Source organism: Oncorhynchus nerka, unplaced genomic scaffold (assembly GCF_034236695.1).
Source record: "Oncorhynchus nerka isolate Pitt River unplaced genomic scaffold, Oner_Uvic_2.0 unplaced_scaffold_686, whole genome shotgun sequence".
NCBI lineage: Eukaryota > Metazoa > Chordata > Actinopteri > Salmoniformes > Salmonidae > Oncorhynchus > Oncorhynchus nerka.
In genome coordinates, this window is record NW_027040477.1 from 239,965 (window position 1) to 255,765 (window position 15,801).

The 15,801-nt window shown below is 39.2% G+C and overlaps 2 long non-coding RNA genes across 2 annotated transcripts; one reads left to right on the top strand and one right to left on the bottom strand.

The window, feature by feature from the left end:
• The first annotated feature begins 236 nt into the window (after nucleotides 1-236).
• Nucleotides 237-765, top strand: LOC135571218 (uncharacterized). Its single transcript, XR_010463686.1, has 3 exons — nucleotides 237-370; nucleotides 475-576; nucleotides 701-765. It is a non-coding gene; the product is annotated as an uncharacterized LOC135571218 (long non-coding RNA).
• A 6,282-nt stretch (nucleotides 766-7,047) lies between these two features.
• On the bottom strand, nucleotides 7,048-7,653 carry LOC135571221 (uncharacterized). The gene is made up of 2 exons (XR_010463689.1): nucleotides 7,580-7,653; nucleotides 7,048-7,455 (listed from the first exon to the last, which is right to left on the bottom strand). It is a non-coding gene; the product is annotated as an uncharacterized LOC135571221 (long non-coding RNA).
• Nucleotides 7,654-15,801: the final 8,148 nt, after the last annotated feature.

Genomic DNA, 15,801 nt, shown 5'->3' on the forward strand with positions numbered 1-15,801 from the left:
GACACATAAACAATACAAACAAAAGACAACGACATAACCTGTAAGTCTAACTGTCAGTTACAGGTCGGGGCTAACAGGACCCTTTATCTGTAAGAAATAGTAAACATTTTGGAATTATAACATGTGTTAAAATGTAGGTACTAAATATTTTGAATTTAATCACTGGTTTTAAAAATGCATCTCACGCTTTAACGATAGGGGAAGAGGTCATTTCATATTTCGTTTTAGGGGGGGGGTTATTAACTTTATGGAAAACAATATTCACACAAACAACACCGCTTAGAGCAGCTTGGAGATTATTAGCCATGTAAACGGGGAGCAAAAGAGCGGATTTAACCAACTCTGTACAAACCGGCGCTCCAGGGACAAGGTATGGGACCATTATACAGTTTTGTTATTAGTTATCAGCCTTTTTATTAGTTATAGATCTGTTGATAGCCTATGTTAAAACAAGGACAAATAATGTTTTTTCAGACTGCCCGGAGACAGACCCAGCAGAATCTGGAACGCTAGAGGGAAAAAGTCACACACCCCCGGTTTCGGCGATTCGTCACAACAAGCGCCAAAAAAGCCGAGGTATTTTAACTATGTACTGTTAATATATATTATTATAACGGAAAGGTATTTGACATTTGTATGTAGCTAACATATATATTTTTATATCTAATAACGTAATTATGTATATATTATTTTCATTCAGACTCCGCACCGGCGAAAACGGCACAGACGACCACATAAATCTAGAGCTGGGGGATTCCGGCGCCCGAGCATTCGAATGAAACACCCGAGAGACCTGTTTTTAATGACATGTCAGATGTTGATGACCAGCTATTCTGTGATGCGGCCAACCTTATAGACCCAGTCAATTCTACGGCCTCAATACCTGCAGACGAACAAGAAAGGTTTTTCACATTATTTTCCAGGGCTTTGAAATCGAGGAATGTTTTGCTATACAAACGACTGGGGGATTTAATTGAGAGACAGTACAGAGACGATATGTTATTCTGGCATAGAACAATTCCACGCATGTTAAACAGCAACCCCATTAAAAAACGCAAATACAGACGCTAAAATCATACATGTAACACCAACCATTACAGAAAGAAAAAAAAACGAACACTCTTAATTATACAAAAATGGCAGAATAACATATCGTCTCTGTACTGTCTCTCAATTAAATCCCCAGGTCGTTTGTATAGCAAAACATTCCTCGATTTCAAAGCCCTGGAAAATAATGTGAAAAACCTTTCTTGTTCGTCTGCAGGTATTGAGGCCGTAGAATTGACTGGGTCTATAAGGTTGGCCGCATCACAGAATAGCTGGTCATCAACATCTGACATGTCATTAAAAACAGGTCTCTTGGGTGTTTCATTCGGAATGCTCGGGGCGCCGGAATCCCCCAGCTCTAGATGTATGTGGTCGTCTGTGCCGTTTTTCGCCGGAGTCTGAATGAAAATAATACATACATAATTACGTTATTAGATATAAAAATATATATGTTAGCTACATACAAATGTCAAATACCTTTCCGTTATAATAATATATATTAACAGTACATAGTTAAAATACCTCGGCTTTTTTGGCGCTTGTTGTGACGAATCGCCGAAACCGGGGGTGTGTGACTTTTTCCCTCTAGCGTTCCCGATTCTGCTGGGCCTGTCTCCGGACAGTCTGAAAAAACATTATTTGTCCTTGTTTTAACATAGGCTGTCAACAGATCTATAACTAATAAAAAGACTTATAACTAATAACCAAACTGTATAATGGTCTCATACCGTGTCCCTGGAGCGATGGCTCGTGAAGCAGCAAGTTCCCGGCCCAACAGTAGTTTTCGGGTGGGCTTGATTCCGAGCAATGTACTTGGGCAACCACGGCTCTTTGCCTGTTGCAGTCTGTAATATTTCGGGCGGGGTCGATGTTCCCTGGATTCGCGGTGAGTTTGAAAAATCGCTCCTACAGAACGGTAGAATTGCATCAAAGTCCTGCGTGTCAGATGTCCATAACGCCTATAACCATAACCTTTATCATTCCTGGCTGTATGTTGGCTGTAAATACATAAAATAGTTTTTAAATAGTACAAACTATTTTTAAAATGTTTATATATAAATATTCTTGGGTATGTGTTTAATTATAAGGACTTACAACGAAAAAAGGCCGTTGGTGATTGTCTGCCAGACTTTTGCTCCTGCGAACCCCCCTCATGTTCCAGATCCGGTAAATCGCGTAAAAGCTGCGTAAATGTCGGGGATCCTAGACACCATTAGACAATATTAACAGTTATACGCTATATCTACAATTTTTTAACCTATATTGGCCTTTTGGCCTGAAATACCCAAATAACTAGGGGTTAATATTCCAATAATATTCAAACAAATCTTAAAATATGTTTTTCATTTACTCACCTCCAGAAATATCCATTAGGAGAAATTCACTTATTCAGAATATTATTATTATTATTTTAATCTGTCCGTGCAGCTCAATATTCGGGCCTTTATGTTTGCGCTAAGGCAATGCTGACAGCGTTAAAAATAGTTCTGTCCCTAACTATCTAAAAGTACGGAATGAGTTTCTGTCCCTAACTATCTAAAAGTACGGAATGAGTTTTTGAGAGATGTATGCTACACCCCACCCCTGTATGTCTGTTTTAGAGCCCCCCAAAAGGCTTTGAATTCAAAGTACCGTTCTGTCTGCATTGGGTTTGCTAGAATCCCTGTGTGTTGATTAGATATCAGTGTTTAACCCGGGCTGTAGGCCTATATCTTGACAGGCCATATGACGGATAATGTAAACCTTGGTTTCAAACGATTCTCTACAGATAGAGCTCTGGGACCCCTGGTTGAACCCCCCCACCTTAGGATTTATGTAACACACACACAACCACACACACACACACACACATGCCTGTTGCTACGCCCCAAGACCACTCCCACACACACAAACACTCTGATTCTATTTTACTTCGCGACAGAGCTGGAAGACGTTGTTAAATAGGCTTTTCCCATAGTTAAAGGGTGAGATACCGTTTTTAAAATTCCTTTTATTGAATTCCAAAATATTTCGTACAACCTTTAAGACATGTTTGAATTAAGTAACAAATTTGAATAATATTTAAACATGCATCACACGTGTTTTATGTAAAAATAAAAAATAAAACCTTGGAGGCCGGTCTTTGTACATTATTACAAACTTTAATAAAACGTAATGTTCATAACATACCCATGTAGGAATAGACTATAAAATAATACTGTATAGCCTGGTTGTTGTTATTAAATGGTGCTTTGTATCAGTCATTCTACTACTGTATAGCCTGGTTGTTGTTATTAAATGGGGCTTTGTATCAGTCATTCCTCTACTGTATAGCCTGGTTGTTGTTATTAAATGGTGCTTTGTATCAGTCATTCTACTACTGTATAGCCTGGTTGTTGTTATTAAATGGTGCTTTGTATCAGTCATTCTACTACTGTATAGCCTGGTTGTTGTTATTAAATGGTGCTTTGTATCAGTCCTTCTACTACTGTATAGCCTGGTTGTAGTTTTTAAATGGTGCTTTGTATCAGTCATTATTCTACTGTATAGCCTGGTTGTTAGTGTTGTTATTAAATGGTGCTTTGTATCAGTCATTCTACTACTGTATAGCCTGGTTGTTAGTGTTGTTATTAAATGGTGCTTTGTATCAGTCATTCTACTACTGTATAGCCTGGTTGTTGTTATTAAATGGTGCTTTGTATCAGTCATTCTACTACTGTATAGCCTGGTTGTTAGTGTTGTTATTAAATGGTGCTTTGTATCAGTCATTATTCTACTGTATAGCCTGGTTGTTGTTACTTTGTACTGTATACCCTGGTTGTTGTTATTAAATGGTGCTTTGTATCAGTCATTCTACTACTGTATAGCCTGGTTGTTGATATTTAATGGTGCTTTGTATCAGTCATTCTACTACTGTATACCCTGGTTGTTGTTATTAAATGGGGCTTTGTATCAGTCATTCTACTACTGTATAGCCTGGTTGTTGTTATTAAATGGTGCTTTGTATCAGTCATTCTACTACTGTATAGCCTGGTTGTTAGTGTTGTTATTAAATGGTGCTTTGTATCAGTCATTCCTCTACTGTATAGCCTGGCTATGAATCCACATAGCCTATTGTCTCGTCGGGTTGCGCTACATACCTCAATGTCAAAGCATTGGTACGGCCGCCATACAAGGCCTGTCTTGGCTCCAGAGGTTCTGGGATGTCAAAGCTGGAAAGGAATGCTTGAACATGAGGATCAGACTTTTTGAGGGCTGTCCATTCGTGCTCCCACAAAACAACCACTTTTAGACCGTAAGTAGCCTGTAACGAATCAACTTTGTCTTGAAACTCTCGGTACATTTCCCCAAAAGTATTTTGGGTTAGGACACATATGTTCTGGGGCACAAAGCAAGATTTGCAACCATGGAAGAAACAACCGTTGTACTCATACACGGTCTCAACCCCGTCAATCTTGGTGTAGCCATCTACATGGTAAGAGCCAAACGCCTTCTCCCCTCGATTCAAAGCATGTTGAATAAAAATGTCTTTATCCTGGGCCATATACTCTAGCCATTGAATGGACCCACTAGAGTAGGCCTTGAACTGGCGTCGGTAGTTGTCAGGCGAGGGGATCGCTATAGAGGATGTCGGCATATAGTGTGTACGGTATGTTTTCATGCATGCCGATGCAATCGTTGTACAACTCCAAGGGTCAATACCTGCATCTTTGATTACCTCTTCTCTGAATCTGAGGCATCCTTCACGAAGTATAACCACATCATTGTCACAGTATGATTCCATCTCTTTATGGAAATCAAAGGTGCCATGTCTTACTGTCTCATACCAAGTCATGAATCTCTCTCGCTCTTTGGGAGACATTTGATTTACAACGTGCTTTTACACCTGCATTGTTTGCTGTTTGGGGTTTTAGGCTGGGTTTCTGTACAGCACTTTGAGATATCAGCTGATGTACGAAGGGCTATATAAATACATTTGATTTGATTTGATTTGATCACACCCATACATTTCTGGGCTGGGATATGATCCTATATAGTGTAGATTCTCCTCAGATGTGAAGAAGTGGGGGAACCAGCCTTTCACAGAGTTTTCAAAACCCAAGGCCTCTGGCATTTGAGCCAATCTCATGGGTAAGAAGCTTAAACTGTCAATGTATCTCTGGTTGAAGGCGGGATCTACAAAACACAGGATTTTACTCCCTTGCGCTAGGACCCTCGGCGCTATGCCTTGCTTTATCAAGGGGTTCAGAAGAAGGTACGTGTCGTAGGCTCTAGCATTGTGCGCTATGAACATAAAGTTTCGGTACTGTGGTTTTCTAAAATGTTTTAGAAAGAGTAGTGCACAATTGGATCCTTCTGCAGACCACTTTTCCCCGTGAATGTCATGGTAGATACAAAAATAGGCAAATGATCCCCGATTGTTGATTTGTCTCAAAATCATAGAACACATATTTCTCTGAAGGTTCATCTTCAGCCAAGGGCTGAATATAACACTCGTGTGTCACTTCTTGAACCACTTCAGCATTTCTGCTTTTCAGACCCCTTTACAGATTGGACACTGTAGGATTCCACAAACATGTGGTTTAGGGCTATCTATTTTAAGGCTGTAATTGCAATGACATTTTGGGCATTTCTTGTTAATGGCACAAATGCTTACAGATTTACCGGCCTTAGGGTGCCATGTTTCAATTTTGTGTTTATCGTAACAGTAGGTCGAACGACATGTGCGATGGCAATCCTCACAAGGTGTCAAGTTTAGGGTCTGCATAGGGCACTCGGCATCCTGACATACCGAACAGTTATAACGGCACGAGTGCCCCCTTTCGGCTGTAGCCGGTATGGCAGGATCTACACACATAGGCTGCCCCTAGGAACGCCGTGACGTTTGTAACGGCATAGTAATGTTCGTTTTGCACATAAAAGTACAGAATCTGGGGGTGCGGTTGGGGGGTGTTTTGGAACTTCAAGAGAGCTGCATTAGCTCTACTGTGGTACAAAACCACAATCTTGATATTCAGAAGGTTTTCAAATTTGACAATGTCTGAGAATGCCACGCCTTCATGGATCCCGAGACCCACCGCCGTTTGGATCTCTCTAGCCTTTTGCAATGCCGTCAGATCAGTACATCCGGGTTAAGTAAATGCGATAGGCCTATTGCAAAACATAGCTTATTATCGGGATTGTGAACGTTTATGAGGTAGGCCCTTTTATTGCTTATGATTTCTGACTGCATTAGGCTATCAAGCTTCCTTCTCTGCCCCCGCCCCCTGTGGTTGACGTATTATTTGTACTACAAGCTCTAGGGTTCGATCGGCTATGATGGCTAAATTTGACTGAACAAGGCGTTCTACCAGCGCTGTAAATTGTTCAAGATCTGCTTCGCCATTGGGTAAAATAAGAGATACTGAATTATGCAGGCTATCTCCACATATTTCCAACTGTAAGACATCACGAGGTTCGCCATAATCTCTTGCTGTTTCTAACAGGTCATTCAGAGTGTCCATTATCATCATGTAAAATACAGCATAGTCAAGATTCTGATTCACACATAGGAAATTGAAAAACTGTCGAATCTCTGTATTGTTGAATTTATTCCTGTAAACAACCCTGACACGTCTATCATGAACATCTGCAGCCAGATTTATTAGATAATTGTCCAATTCCCCAAAAACATCTTGTGGCGTTTCAGACTCTACGGACCTAGGCGTTACGGGTTGTCTATCGTTGTCGGGGTTGTCGGGGCCGAAATTGTCTGACTCGCGTTCATACGATTAATTAAGGTTATGAGGGCTTCGGGAATCTGGGATAACATGTTTTCATACGATTAATCATTTCTAAGAGTTCGGTTGGAATCTGTGTTAATATGCTTTCATCTAACGTTCCTGACTCGTTCATATGTTTAATAACTTCTAGGAGTTCGGCTGGAATCTGGGATAAGAGGCTTTCAACTGTCTCCCCGTGTTGCGTTAGTTCTGCCATTTTTGGATAATTAAGGGTGTTCGTTTTTTTGGGGGGGTGGGGTCTTTCTGTAATGGTTGGTGTTACATGTATGATTTTAGCGTCTGTATTTGCGTTTTTTAATGGGGTTGCTGTTTAACATGCGTGGAATTGTTCTATGCCAGAATAACATATCGTCTCTGTACTGTCTCTCAATTAAATCCCCCAGTCGTTTGTATAGCAAAACATTCCTCGATTTCAAAGCCCTGGAAAATAATGTGAAAAACCTTTCTTGTTCGTCTGCAGGTATTGAGGCCGTAGAATTGACTGGGTCTATAAGGTTGGCCGCATCACAGAATAGCTGGTCATCAACATCTGACATGTCATTAAAAACAGGTCTCTCGGGTGTTTCATTCGGAATGCTCGGGGCGCCGGAATCCCCCAGCTCTAGATGTATGTTGCCGTCTGTGCCGTTTTTCGCCGGTGCGGAGTCTGAATGAAAATAATACATACATAATTACGTTATTAGATATAAAAATATATATGTTAGCTACATACAAATGTCAAATACCTTTCCGTTATAATAATATATATTAACAGTACATAGTTAAAATACCTCGGCTTTTTTGGCGCTTGTTGTGACGAATCGCCGAAACCGGGGGTGTGTGACTTTTCCCCTCTAGCGTTCCAGATTCTGCTGGGCCTGTCTCCGGACAGTCTGAAAAAACATTATTTGTCCTTGTTTTAACATAGGCTGTCAACAGATCTATAACTAATAAAAAGACTTATAACTAATAACCAAACTGTATAATGGTCTCATACCGTGTCCCTGGAGCGATGGCTCGTGAAGCAGCAAGTTCCCGGCCCAACAGTAGTTTTCGGGTGGGCTTGATTCCGAGCAATGTACTTGGGCAACCACGGCTCTTTGCCTGTTGCAGTCTGTAATATTTCGGGCGGGGGTCGATGTTCCCTGGATTCGCGGTGAGTTTGAAAAATCGCTCCTACAGAACGGTAGAATTGCATCAAAGTCCTGCGTGTCAGATGTCCATAACGCCTATAACCATAACCTTTACCATTCCAAGTCACCCGACGTGTCAGATGTCCATAACACCTATAACCATAACCTTTATCATTCCTGGCTGTATGTTGGCTGTAAATACATAAAATAGTTTTTAAATAGTACAAACTATTTTTAAAATGTTTATATATAAATATTCTTGGGTATGTGTTTAATTATAAGGACTTACAACGAAAAAAGGCCGTTGGTGATTGTCTGCCTTTTGCTCCTGCGAACCCCCCTCATGTTCCAGATCAGGTAAATCGCGTAAAAGCTGCGTAAATGTCGGGGATCCTAGACACCATTAGACAATATTAACAGTTATACGCTATATCTACAATTTTTTAACCTATATTGGCCTTTTGGCCTGAAATACCCAAATAACTAGGGGTTAATATTCCAATAATATTCAAACAAATCTTAAAATATGTTTTTCATTTACTGACCTCCAGAAATATCCATTATGCGAGATTCCCTTATTCAGAATATTATTATTATTATTATTTTAATCTGTCCGTGCAGCTCAATATTCGGGCCTTTATGTTTGCGCTAAAGCAATGCTGACAACGTTAAAAATAGTTCTGTCCCTAACTATCTAAAAGTACGGAATGAGTTTTTGAGAGATGTATGCTACACCCCACCCCTGTATGTCTGTTTTAGAGCCCCCCAAAAGGCTTTGAATTCAAAGTACCGTTCTGTCTGCATTGGGTTTGCTAGAATCCCTGTGTGTTGATTAGATATCAGTGTTTAACCCGGGCTGTAGGCCTATATCTTGACAGGCCATATGACGGATAATGTAAACCTTGGTTTCAAACGATTCTCTACAGATAGAGCTCTGGGACCCCTGGTTGAACCCCCCCACCTTAGGATTTATGTAACACACACACACAACCACACACACACACACACACGCCTGTTGCTACGCCCCAAGACCACTCCCACACACCCAAACACTCTGATTCTATTTTACTTCGCGACAGAGCTGGAAGACGTTGTTAAATAGGCTTTTCCCATAGTTAAAGGGTGAGATACCGTTTTAAAAAATTCCTTTTATTGAATTCCAAAATATTTCGTACAACCTTTAAGACATGTTTGAATTAAGTAACACATTTGAATAATATTTAAACATGCAGCACACGTGTTTTATGTAAAAATAAAAAACCTTGGATGCCGGTCTTTGTACATTATTACAAACTTTAATAAAACGTAATGTTCATAACATACCCATGCAGGAATAGACTATATAAAATTATACATGTTTTTTTCAGATCTTACAGTTGTCTGCGCCAGACCCTAGCGTGAGAGAAAAGAGCGCTGCCCCTTAGTTAAATGGGGGCTATACATTTTCAAAAATTAACACCTACATTTTAACACACGTTATAATTCAACATTTTTAAAACTATTTCTTACAGATATAGGGGTCCTGTTAGCCCTGAACATTATCCGTTTCCAATTCCCCATCGCAAAGTCTTTTCCGCGCTCCGTCGAAGCTCTGTCCACTTTCCTGCCAGGGAAAGATCCGCCTTCGAACTTGTTGTTGTTCCGGGGTATGTCTCAACGATAACCTCGGCCATCGCCGTAATTTTTCACGATTTTCGAAAAGACTGTCCAGCTTATTCATCAGGGTTCGGAAAATGTGGTAATCGCGCCATTTAAAACTGAACATTATTTGAAAAAAATGTACATCCTTGCATGCTTGGGAGGATACATATGGACTGACCGTTTTCGTAGCATTTGCCCTATCAAATTGTTCACATGATAAAATTGTCACTCTGGAGTCCGGGGTATACCCCATGGAAGTGACTCTCAGAGCCATTAGATCCTGGCGTCCACAGACTTGTTCTTCCAACGCATATCCTGGCAGCCTTGAAGCACTCAGGGCACTTTCCATTTGACACAAAGCTAGCCTTATTTTAAGCCATTCTCGCATCCTTAGCGCTGGAGAAAAAGGCTCGGGTTCTGCACGATAAAAGGGTTGGGACACGCTGTCTGTGAATATCTTAACCTCTTAGTCCGCCCCATCCCGCATGCGGTATCGTTACTACAGCCTCAAGCTCATTAGCATAACGCAACATTAGCGATTTTTAAAAATCGCAAATGAAACGAAATAAATATGCCTGTTCTCAAGCTTATCCTTTTCTTAACAATCCTGTCGTCTCAGATTTTCAAAATATGCTTTAGAACCAGAGAAAATCACTAATTTGTGTAAGAGTGGTGATAGCTAGCTTAGCGTTAGCATTAGCATTTAGCACGCAACATATTCACTAAAACCAGCCAAGGAATCAAATAAAATAATTTACCTTTGAAGAACTTCAGATGTTTCAATGAGGAGACTCTCAGTTACATAGCAGATGTCCAGTTTTTCCTGAAAGATTCTTGTGTAGGACACATCGTTCCCTTTTGTTACTATGCATATGGCTACCAAACTAACCGAAAATTCAGTCACCTACATGTCGAACTTTTTCCGAATTAACTCCATAATATTGACTGAAACATGGAAAACGTTGTTTGAATCAATCCTGAAGGTGGTTTGTCATATTTCTCTCCGTTGAAAGCACCGTCCTTGTAGCCTGGTTTGTTCTGAGATTTGAATGGAAAAATACACCTGACTTTTGCGCACCAATTGCCACCAGCCACCTAGCGGAACACCTGGTAAATGTAGTCTCTTATGGTCAATCTTCCAATGATATGCCTACAAATACGTCACAATGCTGCAGAGACCTTGGAAACAAGAGAAAGAGTCCGTTGATTCCTGTCGCATTCACAGCCATATAAGGCGATCATGGAAAACGTAGCCTCAGAAATCCTGTGCATTTCCTGGTCATCATACATCTTGGTTTTGCCCGAAACATTTGTTCTAAGGGACTCACAGTGAAAATCTTTGCATTTCTGGAAACGTAAGACTGTCTTCTTTCCAAAGCTATCAATTCCAAGCATATTCGAGCATCTTTTCGTGACAAAATATTGCGCTTAAAACAGGCACGTCTTTTTATCCAAAATGAAATACTGCCCCTATAGGACTAACAGGTTAACCGTAGATTCCTCCGGGTTGAATATGTACAAATATGGCCCTCGCTTGTACACAGAAATCCTTTAAAACATTCCCTCAAGCAAAATATCTTCCAGGCTTTTGGCGTTGGATTCATGACATGAGCTACAGAGCACTCCGATAATTCCCCTGGTAGACATATTTTAGATGTTTAATATTCAGGTCTTAAGAAAATGGCTTGTTCTGGACATTTATAAAGCCTAGGCCCCAGATACATAAGCCTGGACATTCCTGCTTCATAGATAACAACCATAAGGGAGATAAAAACTGGGTGTACGCTCCCAAAAGTTCAAACACTCAAACAACACCCTCCCCAGTTCAACCAGCCCCCTAGACATCAAACAACACCCTCCCCAGTTCAACCAGCCCCCCTAGACATCAAACAACACCCTCCCCAGTTCAACCAGCCCCCCTAGACATCAAACAACAGCCCTACTTCAAAGCATAACATAGAGCTATAAAATAACACACACCCTCTAACACGTGAACACAGGAACAGGGGGGACGGGCCGGAGGCCCATATTCAGACATGTACACATCATGACGTAAGGTCAGCAATCAATCATTTTGACACATGCCGTATCCTATCTCTCTCTGTTGTTATTAAATGGTGCTTTGTATCAGTCATTCTTCTACTGTATAGCCTGGTTGTTGATATTAAATGGTGCTTTGTATCAGTCATTCTACTACTGTATAGCCTGGTTGTTGTTATTAAATGGTGCTTTGTATCAGTCATTCTACTACTGTATAGCCTGGTTGTTGTTATTAAATGGTGCTTTGTATCAGTCCTTCTACTACTGTATAGCCTGGTTGTAGTTTTTAAATGGTGCTTTGTATCAGTCATTATTCTACTGTATAGCCTGGTTGTTAGTGTAGTTATTAAATGGTGCTTTGTATCAGTCATTCTACTACTGTATAGCCTGGTTGTTGTTATTAAATGGTGCTTTGTATCAGTCATTCTACTACTGTATAGCCTGGTTGTTGTTATTAAATGGTGCTTTGTATCAGTCATTCTACTACTGTATAGCCTGGTTGTTGATATTAAATGGTGCTTTGTATCAGTCATTCTACTACTGTATAGCCTGGTTGTTGTTATTAAATGGTGCTTTGTATCAGTCATTCTTCTACTGTATAGCCTGGTTGTTGTTATTAAATGGTGCTTTGTATCAGTCATTCTACTACTGTATAGCCTGGTTGTAGTTTTTAAATGGTGCTTTGTATCAGTCATTCTATTCTACTGTATAGCCTGGTTGTTAGTGTTGTTATTAAATGGTGCTTTGTATCAGTCATTCTACTACTGTATAGCCTGGTTGTTAGTGTTGTTATTAATGGTGCTTTGTATCAGTCATTCTACTACTGTATAGCCTGGTTGTTGTTATTAAATGGTGCTTTGTATCAGTCATTCTTCTACTGTATAGCCTGGTTGTTAGTGTTGTTATTAAATGGTGCTTTGTATCAGTCATTCTACTACTGTATAGCCTGGTTGTTAGTGTTGTTATTAAATGGTGCTTTGTATCAGTCATTTTTCTACTGTATAGCCTGGTTGTTGTTATTAAATGGTGCTTTGTATCAGTCCTTCTACTACTGTATAGCCTGGTTGTAGTTTTTAAATGGTGCTTTGTATCAGTCATTATTCTACTGTATAGCCTGGTTGTTAGTGTTGTTATTAAATGGTGCTTTGTATCAGTCATTCTACTACTGTATAGCCTGGTTGTTAGTGTTGTTATTAAATGGTGCTTTGTATCAGTCATTATACTACTGTATAGCCTGGTTGTTGTTATTAAATGGTGCTTTGTATCAGTCATTCTACTACTGTATAGCCTGGTTGTTAGTGTTGTTATTAAATGGTGCTTTGTATCAGTCATTCTACTACTGTATAGCCTGGTTGTTGTTATTAAATGGTGCTTTGTATCAGTCATTCTACTACTGTATAGCCTGGTTGTTAGTGTTGTTATTAAATGGTGCTTTGTATCAGTCATTCTACTACTGTATAGCCTGGTTGTTGATATTAAATGGTGCTTTTTATCAGTCATTCTACTACTGTATAGCCTGGTTGTTAGTGTTGTTATTAAATGGTGCTTTGTATCAGTCATTCTACTACTGTATAGCCTGGTTGTTGTTATTAAATGGTGCTTTGTATCAGTCATTCTACTACTGTATAGCCTGGTTGTTGTTATTAAATGGTGCTTTGTATCAGTCATTCTACTACTGTATAGCCTGGTTGTTGTTATTAAATGGTGCTTTGTATCAGTCATTCTACTACTGTATAGCCTGGTTGTTGTTTTTAAATGGTGCTTTGTATCAGTCATTCTTCTACTGTATAGCCTGGTTGTTAGTGTATTATTAAATGGTGCTTTGTATCAGTCATTCTACTACTGTATAGCCTGGTTGTTGTTATTAAATGGTGCTTTGTATCAGTCATTCTACTACTGTATAGCCTGGTTGTTAGTTATTAAATGGTGCTTTGTATCAGTCATTCTACTACTGTATAGCCTGGTTGTTGTTATTAAATGGTGCTTTGTATCAGTCATTCTACTACTGTATAGCCTGGTTGTTGTTATTAAATGGTGCTTTGTATCAGTCATTCTACTACTGTATAGCCTGGTTGTTGTTATTAAATGGTGCTTTGTATCAGTCATTCTACTACTGTATAGCCTGGTTGTTGTTATTAAATGGTGCTTTGTATCAGTCATTCTACTACTGTATAGCCTGGTTGTAGTTATTAAATGGTGCTTTGTATCAGTCATTCTACTACTGTATAGCCTGGTTGTTGATATTAAATGGTGCTTTGTATCAGTCATTCTACTACTGTATAGCCTGGTTGTTGTTATTAAATGGTGCTTTGTATCAGTCATTCTACTACTGTATAGCCTGGTTGTTGTTATTAAATGGTGCTTTGTATCAGTCATTCTACTACTGTATAGCCTGGTTGTTAGTGTTGTTATTAAATGGTGCTTTGTATCAGTCATTCTACTACTGTATAGCCTGGTTGTTGTTGTTATTAAATGGTGCTTTGTATCAGTCATTCTTCTACTGTATAGCCTGGTTGTTGTTATTAAATGGTGCTTTGTATCAGTCATTCTACTACTGTATAGCCTGGTTGTTGAGTTGTTGATTAAATGGTGCTTTGTATCAGTCATTCTACTACTGTATAGCCTGGTTGTTAGTTTGTTATTAAATGGTGCTTTGTATCAGTCATTCTACTACTGTATAGCCTGGTTGTTAGTGTTGTTATTAATGGTGCTTTGTATCAGTCATTCTACTACTGTATAGCCTGGTTGTTGTTATTAAATGGTGCTTTGTATCAGTCATTCTACTACTGTATAGCCTGGTTGTTAGTGTTGTTATTAAATGGTGCTTTGTATCAGTCATTCTACTACTGTATAGCCTGGTTGTTGTTATTAAATGGTGCTTTGTATCAGTCATTCTACTACTGTATAGCCTGGTTGTTGTTATTAAATGGTGCTTTGTATCAGTCATTCTACTACTGTATAGCCTGGTTGTTAGTGTTGTTATTAAATGGTGCTTTGTATCAGTCATTCTACTACTGTATAGCCTGGTTGTTGTTATTAAATGGTGCTTTGTATCAGTCATTCTTCTACTGTATAGCCTGGTTGTTAGTGTTGTTATTAAATGGTGCTTTGTATCAGTCATTCTACTACTGTATAGCCTGGTTGTTGTTATTAAATGGTGCTTTGTATCAGTCATTCTACTACTGTATAGCCTGGTTGTTGTTATTAAATGGTGCTTTGTATCAGTCATTCTACTACTGTATAGCCTGGTTGTTGTTATTAAATGGTGCTTTGTATCAGTCATTCTACTACTGTATAGCCTGGTTGTTGATATTAAATGGTGCTTTGTATCAGTCATTCTACTACTGTATAGCCTGGTTGTTGTTATTAAATGGTGCTTTGTATCAGTCATTCTACTACTGTATAGCCTGGTTGTTGATATTAAATGGTGCTTTGTATCAGTCATTCTACTACTGTATAGCCTGGTTGTTAGTGTTGTTATTAAATGGTGCTTTGTATCAGTCATTCTACTACTGTATAGCCTGGTTGTTGTTATTAAATGGTGCTTTGTATCAGTCATTCTTCTACTGTATAGCCTGGTTGTTAGTGTTGTTATTAAATGGTGCTTTGTATCAGTCATTCTACTACTGTATAGCCTGGTTGTTGTTATTAAATGGTGCTTTGTATCAGTCATTCTACTACTGTATAGCCTGGTTGTTAAATGGTGTTTGTATCAGTTATTAAATGTATAGCCTGGTTGTTGTTATTTGTATCAGTCATTCTACTACTGTATAGCCTGGTTGTTGTTATTAAATGGTGCTTTGTATCAGTCATTCTACTACTGTATAGCCTGGTTGTTGTTATTAAATGGTGCTTTGTATCAGTCATTCTTCTACTGTATAGCCTGGTTGTTAGTGTTGTTATTAAATGGTGCTTTGTATCAGTCATTCTACTACTGTATAGCCTGGTTGTTGTTATTAAATGGTGCTTTGTATCAGTCATTCTACTACTGTATAGCCTGGTTGTTGTTATTAAATGGTGCTTTGTATCAGTCATTCTACTACTGTATAGCCTGGTTGTTAGTGTTATTAAATGGTGCTTTGTATCAGTCATTCTACTACTGTATAGCCTGGTTGTTGTTATTAAATGGTGCTTTGTATCAGTCATTCTATTCTACTGTATAGCCTGGTTGTTAGTGTTTGTTAGTAAATGGTGCTTTG